Genomic DNA, 12,015 nt, shown 5'->3' with positions numbered 1-12,015 from the left:
AAGCAACTAACTATTATGTTTTTGTACAAGGTCTTCTCTTCTCCTCTTCTGACATCCATCCAGTTCTCAACTTGTCAGCTAGGTAAGCTTTTTATTGTGTGTTATAACGGGTTAGGAAATTTTGGTGAAGAATAAAAATGCTTTTAGAAAGGTGTGAAGGCTCAAGAAGGGTAACTAGATGTAAACTATCTTTGTAGATTTTTAACGTTTATTTGGCTATATCGATCCAAAAAGGGCCTAAATTCTCTCTTAGGATATGGCGTGGTGATCAAGCAAGTGGACGTGTGGTCTTTCTATCCACACATCCTTTGTGTCATCACTCAATAATCATTCAAATGAGGCTTTTGGCTAGATTCTCACATGATATGGAACTTAATTGTTCTAACCTTGGCTTCGGAAACTCACTGCTATATACAACAAATGATGATGCATGCCATTCATGAAAAGATGTAGAAACTATTGTACGTATATTAGTCTAAGTACGAAGAATGAATATTTACTCTATTGCTATAATGAGACTTCTAAAAAAATTTATTCATCCTAGAAATAGGAAACAAGACTTTTTAATACTAAAGAGAAAAATATTTTTGGTTTTTTTCAAAAAAAAAATTAGAAAAGGAGAAATATACTATTGTATCTACTATATAAAAAATGTCTAGTTTTTGCAAAATGTTAATATACCACCCCCAAATAAAATTGTGTTTTGTCCTCAAACGACTCAAAGTATGAAGAGATAAGGAACGAGATTACCATAGAAACATGAGCAAAAATGGTGATACACCTGTATTCTGTTCTTCATGATGAAAATATGCCACCCCCAAATAAGTTTGGGGCGTGGGTTGTTTGATATAGAACGAGGAATACATGGTTTATTATACTAGGGATATTTTTCTATTATGAAATCTTTTTAGGTTTCTGTATTTTTGAAAACATATATGGAATGCATGAATGAAAAAAAATGGAAAATTTTGGCACGATGTATCTGTTTTACCTTTTACTCATATACCAAATTCCACAAGAAAACAAAAAACAAACATAAAATATTAAGCATATAATTAAACTTATACTAACATCATACACGTAAGAAAGAAAAAAAGAAAAATAAATATATCCAACTTTATGGACACTAGGGAAATGCTTAGTCAGAATTCGTGTGTGACTCGTCTCAACGTCGAGAAGATCCTTTTCCTTGATGACGTCTGGTCTTAGCATGTCTATCACTATGCGGGAGCGTGTCTCTAATACTCTATAGTGTTCTAGTGACAGTGTGCTGAAAACGTCGCTCCTCCTACTGAAAGGTCTGTTGTTCCGCTATAATGTTCCCCTGAGTTTCCATGAGGTGGTGGAGGTTCGCATGCAGAATCCTCTGGCCACCATTGACGAAGTGAATTCCATCCATGGGCTGAGTGAACTGTAGAGTGGCATCTTCAACGAAGTAATCCACTTTCTCAGTTGGGTGGCTTGCTCGGTGTCTCTGGCGTCAGGTGGAAGCAAAAACTTCTAGAGACAATGGGCATAGATAGGACATGTGGTAGCGTCCTTGACCTCGACTAGGGCATCTGTGCCCTAGAATCCCCAGTGTTGCATGATCCTAGTGACTAGCACTGGTAAAGGATCGATGGACTTCTTGGGTTTACAGAGTTGCTCCCAAACGAAGGTGATGATGTAGAAGTTGTTCTTCTATTCTTGAATAATCCATAGAAGATGGAGCATCGCCCTACCGATATCAGAAGGCTTGGCTGAGCCTAGCAAGTTGTAGGCTGTCCACTGAGATACTGCCAACTTATTCCTTCGTAGCGAACTCTGAAAAGCGCAGTGAGACTTGGGATTTTTCACCCCCTCGAGAAGTGTCTCTACCATCATCACATTGATGGTCTTGTTGTCTGGGGACTGTTTCGCCTAAACATAAGCCTTAAGAGGAATCCCTAGAACTCCACTCACCACCTCCTTGGTGAGCTTAAATAAACGACCATCTTTGACAATTGTGATGCGGTCCTCCTCCCCTCTAAGCATACAGTTACAAAATGAAATAGTAAGAGAGGGAGAATAAGTCACACCTTCCAACAAAACCAAAGGCTCACATCCTCTTCTTCTAATCTCAGCCTTGAAGTGTACTTCAAATAGATCGGAATTGAAGAAGTTTTGAAAATTTTGCTTCGGCATATTTTTAAGAACTCAAGCCATTTAGAGTAGGGATTGATAAAATTGGGAATTTGAGTTGGAATGAGGGTTGAAAATGGGGTAGGCTATAAAAATTTGGAGTGGTGGTGTTTTGGGGTGAGGTCACAGTCGCGAGCTAGGAATGGGCGATCGCGAGCTGGTGTGGGCGGCTAAGGTTCGGGATTTTGTGAGGAAGAAGATGGGAAGTAGGTAGTTGCATGGGCTAAATAGTTTTGATGACATGTGCCTCGCACGTTCCTTTTAAATGAATTTGAATTTTTAGCCCAAGCCCAAATGAAATCAAAAAATTCTAATCTTGTCCTTAGTGCCTTGCCAACTTTAAGAGCCAATCTATGCTTCGTTACTCGTACGATCTTGACCCGTGAGGTACCAAAATGATTAACATAAAAAATACAACGTAATGGTATAGGGTACACTAGCATCCAATGGTGGATGCAAAATAGATGATGGAAATAACTGTAAAGGAACTGCAGGGAATTATGTACAAATAACAAAAGGAAAATTTAATTAACTTTTTTAGGTTTTGAATAAGTTTGAATTGAAATTTTAAAAAGGTGGGTCGTTTTAAGTCAGATCCCCAAGACTTGGAAGTTTTTGAAAACTTGAGTCAATCCCACCCAGATGGCTGGATTACTCTTTTAGACTGAACGTAATGCACTGGAGGATAACACGTGTAGACTTAATAAATAGAATTATTATGAGGTTGAATACCGGGGCAAGTTGGTGTCTGACAGTTCAAGCACCTGCCTTCTCTTATAGCTCATCTCTTCCATGTGTATGAACTCTAACCTAAACCAGGAATGATTTTCAGTATATGTCCATATCATAAGTTGCAGTTCTCTAGGAAGTGCTTGCACACGATCATTGAAACTGATCCATCTAGTCTTGCTAGGTGGAAGGTTTTTGTTCGTTACAGAAAATAGAGAGATTGAGAAGGGGAAAAGATTTTTAAGAAAGGAAAATTTTGAAAATTTGTACAAGTTAAGTCTTTTAACATCAGATTCTCTAGACAAAATATAGAGGTGGAAGCAAAGGATAGAACTAAATAGAGAATAGTATCACTTTGGATTACTCTATTTATTTAATTCTCGTTTGGAGACGCCTCCTCTTTTTTTTTTGTTTTTTAGTTGGTTTTGTCAATTAAAAATATATCTTTAACCATATAGAGGTTTTGACAAGATAAAATTATACGTTAATCCAGTATCATTTTGGTTACTCCAGGCCGTATAACTTTCATTTTCATATGCTCTAGTTTTGAAAACTATGGAGAGATGTTATAAGAAACTCGTACTCAAAAGATGTGATTCTAGATGCTACTACTTGAAAACAAACCATAACAGATAATTTTAGGTAACTTCTGTGTCAGCCTGTGGCGAACCCAATCTAGACAGACAGAGTTTCAGCTACGCGAGTTTTGGGATTTACTGCGCAGGACATGGAATGTCCTGATCCAGGCGAATAGCTTGGTGATATAGGCAACCCTTAGTAAACAAAGCTGATCTCAAACTGCCCCTAGATTGCGTTGTTCTAGGGGTCGGTCTGTGTAAAATCCATTGCCTGTTTTGAAAAATCACTTAACTATTGATGTATCGAGAATCTATCATTAACAAAACAAAGAAAACAAACATTTTTGTAAAAGAAATGTAAAATAAAGAAAGAAAATTTGTATACTAGCTCCACAGGTTCACACTTACTCTAACGACGAGTAAAAAGTGTTTTACAAAGAATATACGAGATATACTGTAGACTAAGGCTCCAGTACTTACAACCACACCCTCCAAGTGGAGAGGTCCAGTTACCTTATTGATATATCCCCCTAAAGCAAAAGATGGAATAGAATGGGAAAGGAATACATCGGAAAAGAGGATTCAATCCTCGTAGATAAGATGATTAAGAAAGAGTTTTTAGCGCTCCAGCTTCGTTCAGGTCACTTGTTGCTTCCAAGGCTATGTTTGCTGATTTAGTATTAGGAATAGGTTGACCTGGGAACACACCTTTTTGGGTTTTATTTTGGGCTAACAAGTTCAAAGATTGTTGCATGGATGCTAGGATTTGGGTTCGTTGTTGCATGATAGATAGCATTATTTCGGTTGGCTTATCTGTTTGGACACTAGTTGATTGTGTAATTGGAACTAGGTCTCTTTGATTATTGACAGGTGGGTTGTGGTAGTTTTGGTTGAACTGGGATGGAACCATTGCTCTATTTTGATTGTTACAGGTACCTTATCCTTGTCCTTGTCTGAATGTATTTGTTGGTTTGTTGAAACCTGGAGGTGTTTGGTTTTGTGGAATCTTGGTCCATGCGATGTTTGGATGTTGTCTCCATGGTGCATTTGTTACATTGAAAGCACATACTTCTTCTTGCTGAAGTGATGATAGGTTTGTGATCAAGGGACAGGTGACATCTATATGATTCAAGCTTAGACATAAATTGCATGGTGAGGTATTTATGTTCATGATAGGATAAGGAGTTTGGTCTTTTTGTTTGGTTATGAGGGCATCTATCTTCCTTGTGAGGGTTTCAATTAAAGTTTTTATTTCTGGATCTAATTTTATCTCAAAAATACCACTAGCCTTAGATGTACTAGGTTGGGTTGTTCTGGAATTGTTTATGTCGCCCCAATGAGTACTCTTTTCAGCTTGGTTTTAAAGAAACGTTAAGGCTTCAGTTGCACCTCTATCCAAAAAATTACCATTACTCATGATGTTGAAGGTTACTTTGTGTTCTGGGAGAAAGCCTTTGAAGAAACATTGGACAAGAGTGGATTTTTCTAGTTTATGGTGCCAACATGAATGGAGTAGGTCAAAGAATCTATCCCATGCTGCAGAAAATGTCTCACTCAAACTTTGTCTGAAGAATTGTATCTTGTTTCTTATCTTCTCTATTTTCTTCGGCAGAAAGTACTTCTTCATAAAGGAGAACACAACATTTTCCCATGTATCGAAAGAGTTGCCTTCTGCGAAAGAAGCCAAATGTGACTCTTACCAGCTAGAGTGAAAGGAAACACTTCTAGCTTAATCTGATCATCGGTGATGCCCGAATGATGGAAAGTATTACATACTTCATGTATCTGGCATAGATGTTCATACGGTAACTCGTGTTCTAACCCGTAAAATATGGGTAGAAGATTGAACACATTCGGTGGAATGTAAAAATTGATAGTTAGTGGTGTGAGACGTACACAAGACGGAAGCCCATCTTGGAATGGTGTGTAGAAGTTGGAGAGAGGTTCTTCAGCTTGCACTACTTCGTCGGCCATCTTATTAGATGGATGACTAGAAATAGGAGATTGTTTATGACGACGTGCTCTCCTAGGTGAGTAAGTTTTATTCTTGCTAATACTTGAAGTGCTTGAACGCAATATCATGCACTTTTAACAATACCCCAAAACTATCCTAACATGCGCAAACGGTGCAATGTATGCTCAAGAATTCAAAATTTGTTTTTGCAAGTATGGAGTTTTGAAAACTTTGCTTTTGGTCTATATTTTACTATGCCTTATTCAAGGGAATAATTGGGCGCGAGACTAGGATAGTTCTACTACATGTCTCAGAAAAGTAGGCAGTCACTTCACCAAGTGGTGTGCTACCAAGAATCTCAATCACGATAAATCTGGGGGAAGGGAGTGAGGAAGGTAGTTGGTCCACTTGAATCTGGTAACTTATTACTCTAAATCCTCGTGGTTATATTTTTGTCCTTTTCTGGAGGAGCGTGACTACTTTTGGGCTCTGTTTGATTGATTTTAATTAATTTTTTTTGGTCTAGGGCTTCAAGAATCAAGCAACGTCCAATTTACCTACATTGGGGAATGACTTCTCAATGGTTGTTATGTGGCTCGGTTCAACCTTATGCACGAATGTAAATTGCAGTGCAGAAATTAAATTTGAAACAATCATGTAAGCATGCTTAAACATAAAAGGTATCCTCTTACTTGGGCTTCGAGGAGGTTTAGAATTTACCTTTCAAGTCGTGCTTACAGGCTACTTGATGAGAAGGTGACGTCGGTTGGCATGTGATCTGAGAATCAGACCCAACCTTTCGAGCTTTACCCTGTTTTAAGTTACAATAAAGGCCCACTTAAAAATCCCATAAGTTGGGTTTTTGATAATTTATATAACTTTGCCTTCAAGGGCCCAAACTTAAAACTAAGCTAATATTATACTAATATAATAGATTAACTAGTTTTAGATTGATAATCTAGATTAACTAGAGTCAAATGGATTTAGAGTGTTGATTACCAACTTTATTCAAAGTGTGTGAGCTATGATTCACAACTTGCCTCACACACTTGAACTTCCTAAGGCAATGAAAACTCTAATCCCTTGGTAAGTATACAACTTAAACCAAGTTTAACTCATGTTCATCCTAAGGAATCAATCAAAAACAAATTTTTCCTAATTTTTTTTGTTTTTCTTTTTATTTCTAACTATTACAAACAAGTTCCACTGATTTGTCCTACTCTATTACAAAATTCGGGCTTGGTGTTCAACTATTCATCCAAAACCAACTAAACTGCCAAAAAACAGGACCCTTGTATGTGGAGGTGCTTGGGCGGTCGCCCCCTGGTTTGGTCGCGGTCGCCCACTGGCTCTGGTAAAGTTTGGTCATCTTTCAACTGTAACTTCAACTCCTCTCCAACTTGTTGGTGCCGAACCCTGATTTGCGAGAAAATAAATCAGTAGTGAATAACAACAAATTAAAACAACAAAATTTTTTTAAAAAAAATAGAAATGGAAAGATGAGAATGGTGCTACCTCCTTAGATTATCAACCAAGCACTCTTGCTCCTTCAATCCCCGGCAGCGACGCCATTTGAAGTTGTATTTGTGGTAAGGGGCTTTAAAGATATTGAGAAGTGAGGTTCATCCTAAATTGTTTAGAGTTTGAGTATGGGAGTTAAGAAGAAGATAGGTAGACTCTTGGTAAAGACTTGTTTAGTTTAAGCTATGAAAACATGAAAACTCAAGTTGTTTGGTATGTAAATGACATGAAAACAGTGAAATAAGTATTGATTGAAGATTGACACAAGAACAACAAGATAAGATTGATTGATTGAAACAAACAAAGAAAAATAACAAAATTTAAATAAAAGGAAATAAAGAATAATAAAGATAAAACTTGAATTGAAAAATAAGACTAATTCCTACAAACCAAATGGTTTGAACCGTAAAACAATGGATGTTTTCTTTCTCCCTAACTTTTACATTATATACCGCTACTTTTGCATTTTACTGATTTGCCATCCTCCATCACTTTTAAGACACCTCACACTTCACTTTTGCTTTTGCCTTTTCTTTTGCTTTTTGATTTCTTCTTGACCAAGGTAGGTTTTTTAGAATGCCATCTCTGGTTTTCTGAGTTGAGGGCTTTGACATTTGACTTTTTCAGCACTTTTTATAGCAGCTTCTGATCTTCATAATAAGCATGATTAAGGCTCCTTTAGGTGCTAAGACGCAGCTTTTATGATAAGTGGCCTAAAATTCTCCGTAACCTGAAAAAGGCAGTAAAAATTATGAGTTGTCTTTTCATTAAACGTAAGATGGGCTGTATTGTAGTAATATAAGGGTAATGAAACACACATTTGGTAGCTGATCACCACCCCCAAATAGCATCTTTCTTGTCCTCAAGCAAGGATGAGAGAAAAACTAAGATCACAAATTAGTGATTTATTATAAGTTATACTAATCTCGTTCATAGAGTTCGATTGCATTGACCATATACAATAAGGCCTTAAACCACTAGGAATTCCCTAGTAGATGAGCTTTAAGCCTCGTGAGAGTTTTCCAATGAAGGTAGTCACAAACTTATTCTAATTTAATACAAAGGGACTTGTTTCCTTATTTATTCTCAGAAGTTCATACATCTCATTAGCAGAGAATATGGACAAGCTCCTTTGAACATAGAATAATATATGTACAGTAATTTAATTATATAATGATAAATATGCAAACAATAAGCAATAAAATGCAAAAGCAGAGTTGTTTCTGAGACTTTTGGAGAGCGTCCTTAAGGTGGGTTCTCACAGAGGTGTGATGCAATAACAACTCTCTAATAGATTCACTCAAGGTTTGTTCTCTTAAGTGTAGTGGGCACTTATATTCCTCGTGATAAGCACCCAAAAGTGTAGTTTAAACCCCTTAATAATATTACATTTAGGCCAATTGTGTTTATAATAAATAAGAGTTAGTATTGTTTACGTGTTTTTGTGTATTTCAGGTCTTGAAGCTGTTTATGTGCTTCACGATGCCATTTTGCATGGAAAATGAGTCAAGATGATTTCTAGAAGAGTTCTATATTTAAAGTCCAAGAATCAAGAAGAAAATGCATTTTCAAGCCCCAAAGATGGGCAGTCAAAGTTAATTCGGGTAGAAAAAGAACATAAAAGTTAGCATAACTTCAAATGGGCGTATCTTTAGACTCGGGCTTCAAAATTAGGCCTAATTTATGTCAAAACGACCGGTTCGGAATAAGCTTTCCAATGGACCTACCCTTATCCTAATCAGAGTTGAAAATATGGAAGAAAAGGGTACTGAAGTAATTTCTAGCAGTTATAGCCTCTTTAGACTTAACTTAATGGACTTTAGGCTCACATTAGAAGCCCAAATTCCCTCTTTTTAACCCATACACGAAAATGTAGCCCTAACCCTCTCCTATATAAAAAGGGTTAAGGCTAAACTTATTCTCTCCTTCCTCCCTATTAGTTTAGTTGTAATTAGGGTTCTCTCTTTATCCTTCTTTATTTAGTATAGTTTAGTTAAGGTTTAGAATTAGTTTTAGTTTGTAGCCTCCATTAAAGCCCATTCAATAAATCTTTAGTATTTAATTATCTTTATTATTATGTTTTTAGTTTATTATTTAGTTAGTATAATTCCAATGAAACAAAGCTAAACCTCCATTAGAGAATGTTTATGAAGCCATGTGAGGATGATTAGTCATTAAAATAGTTATTGTTTTAAATAGCATTTCAAGTTCAATTCTTATGATTGTTTAGAGATAAAGGTTATAAGAGTCAAACTAGAGTTTAGAGCCACCATCAAAGAGATTTGTGGTGGAGTTAAACTCTCGTGCTGGTGGAACCTTGATCCGAGACAACTTGGTGTTCACTATGGATCAACAAGCAATTTGATAACTAACCTAATGGTAAATCGAATTGCGTGGTGGATTACCCCTCTCTATATCCTTTTTATCATCATTATCTCTACTGTTTTAGCATTTAAATTTACTATTTTCATATGAAGAATTACTCTCTCATTAGTTAATAGTTTGATTAGTCTAAATTCGTGTCAAGTACATGCAAGCAAGAGTGGATCGAAAACGATTACTCCTCTATATCAACATGTATTGAGAGTATAATATATTGATGATTAAAATTATTTTAGCATGTTAGAACTACTATTTTCACATCTAATTTAACTTAGATGTCAAATGGTGTCGCTTGCCATCTTGTTTGCTTACGTATCGCGTGTTTAGAATAAGCAAAACTATTTTCAATATTCACAAAAAAACCTAACCTATTTCACTGTTCACGATTTTTCGAAATTTTTCTGTTACTGTTTCAGTGCATACGAGTTGCTCAACCAACTCACTGCCCTCCCGTGACCTGACCCTAAAAATTTCAACCTACTGTTTTTACTTATGAGGGTGCATGCGCCCTAGAATTGCCTTTACACAACACTCCCCACACCTTACACCTTAGGCGCGACAAGCGCCCAATTTGACTTCTTTTAAAGCGCACACGCGCCCTAGGTTAATTAAATTAGAATAATATTTTTATATTCATTGTAATATTATCTCACGAGTACAATACAATACTCGTATGCTATCAACTACAAAATTTTAAAAATTATTTTTTTCATTATGAACGGTGTCTAGAAAACTCAAAGAATCAGGGTTCTTTAATTAAGGAACGTGCACGCACGGACAACCTCCCTCAATTCTTAAGTGGCCTGGCCGTTGGTTTGATACAAAAATACAAAAAATGTAATTAACATTAGTTAAATTAGTAAGCTCACCCACTACCAAAGCCTATTTCAAAGGCATGACATCCTGGCTCAAAACGAAGCCCATAGTTAAAAGCCTAAACTTTATTCTTAAAACTTTATGACTAATCAGGGTTAACTTTTTATAGGAGTTCACTATCCACCTCGTGTACCCGGACCAGTACTCGTATAATTGTTCAAGTAACATAGACATACTTCAAGGTTGTTGAAGGCGCTATTTATACGCATAGCAAGGACGTTCCACGTAACACCTCTTTATATCCTCGAATCTACTGTAAAAGGATTCTATTTCTAGTAATAATCAGGCTGTTTTGCTTGTTTACCATAAACGCAATACGACACGCCTATCTAGAAATTCACAAACCACATCTGTAGCAATGGCTCAAGAGATAGAGAGACCTCTCTCTGATTTTTACAAAGTATTAAATGATGCACCACAATCTTACATCGTTCTTGCAGATACAGCGGGAGATCTTAGAATCCCCCCTAACATCTTTAACTTACTACATATTTTTCATGGGATAGACCAAGAGAAACCCTATCACCATTTATGTAGGATACAACATGTACTAACTACATTTCATCATCCTAACTTAAGACCTGAACAAATAAAGTTTAGGGTGTTTCCTTTCACCCTAGCTGACAAAGCGGTTGCTTGGCTAACAGCATAAAAGCCAAACTCTGTCGACACATGGGAAAAACTAGTTGAATTATTTATGGAACAATTCTACCCACCACAGAACACTGATGAAATGGTTCAAAATATACACTTCTTTCGCCAAAAGCCTCAAGACTCTTTCTCTGAGTCTTGGAATCGTTTCCCTGATCTTCTTGTAGAAATCTTGGTAAACGATTCATAATCTTGGTAAAGACACACTAGTTCATGCCTTCTTCAAAGGCCTATCCCAACATCATAAGGAGACTTTAGACATCATGAATCGAGGAAATTTCTTAAGTAAAGGAGCCATAGATGCTTATAACTTTTTAGATACTCAATCTAAGAAAAGCAACAACTGGGGAGGTAACGATTACTCCCGCTCCAATACTTCTTCGTCTATAACTAAGGGATCCAGTATGTTTGAGGTTAAACAAGATACTAAACTTAGAACTTTAATTGAATCCCTCCCTCATAAGGTAGATGCTCTCTCTATACATAAACAAAAAGTGAAACCCACTCCAGTCATGAATATAAACTCTCCTCATTGTAATTTCTGTTTTAGTCCTGAGCATTCTAACTTATATTGTCCTCTTGTCCATGAACATCCACCACCACAGCCAGACAATGTCTATGCTTTTAATAATAACCCTAACACACAATGGAGGCAAAACACTAATTATAATCAACAACAACAACCTACACCTTCATGCTTTAATTATCAAAACGTTAGGCCTATTACAAACTTCCACTAATTTAACCAACAGCTAGGACAAAGAGATTACGGTGACCAGAATAGAAGTTTAATGCACGTACCTCAGTACTATCAAAATCATAACATAAACACTCAACAAACCTTAATTCCAGTCACCCCTCCTATTACTGCACAATCAGCTAACCCATCAAAAGATGACTTACTATTAACCATGATACAAAACCAACAACAACAAACTAATATGATGCAGGCATTGTTCCAGAAGGTACTTGATCTGTCTCCTAACCACAATAATAACCAACAAGGCATGTTTTTAGGTCAAACTGTGCCTAATCCTAAGTCAACAAATGCTGCCTTTGGAGTAAATAGTATTCAGTGTAATGGCAATACAACCCCAAGGGAACTACATGTCGTTACTACCCTTCATTCAGGGAGAGTAGTTGATAACAAAGTGACTATGCCTG

This window comes from Coptis chinensis, chromosome 5 (assembly GCF_015680905.1).
Source record: "Coptis chinensis isolate HL-2020 chromosome 5, ASM1568090v1, whole genome shotgun sequence".
NCBI lineage: Eukaryota > Viridiplantae > Streptophyta > Magnoliopsida > Ranunculales > Ranunculaceae > Coptis > Coptis chinensis.
The sequence above is the reverse complement of the archived record's forward strand: the minus strand, read 5'-3'. Positions refer to the sequence as shown.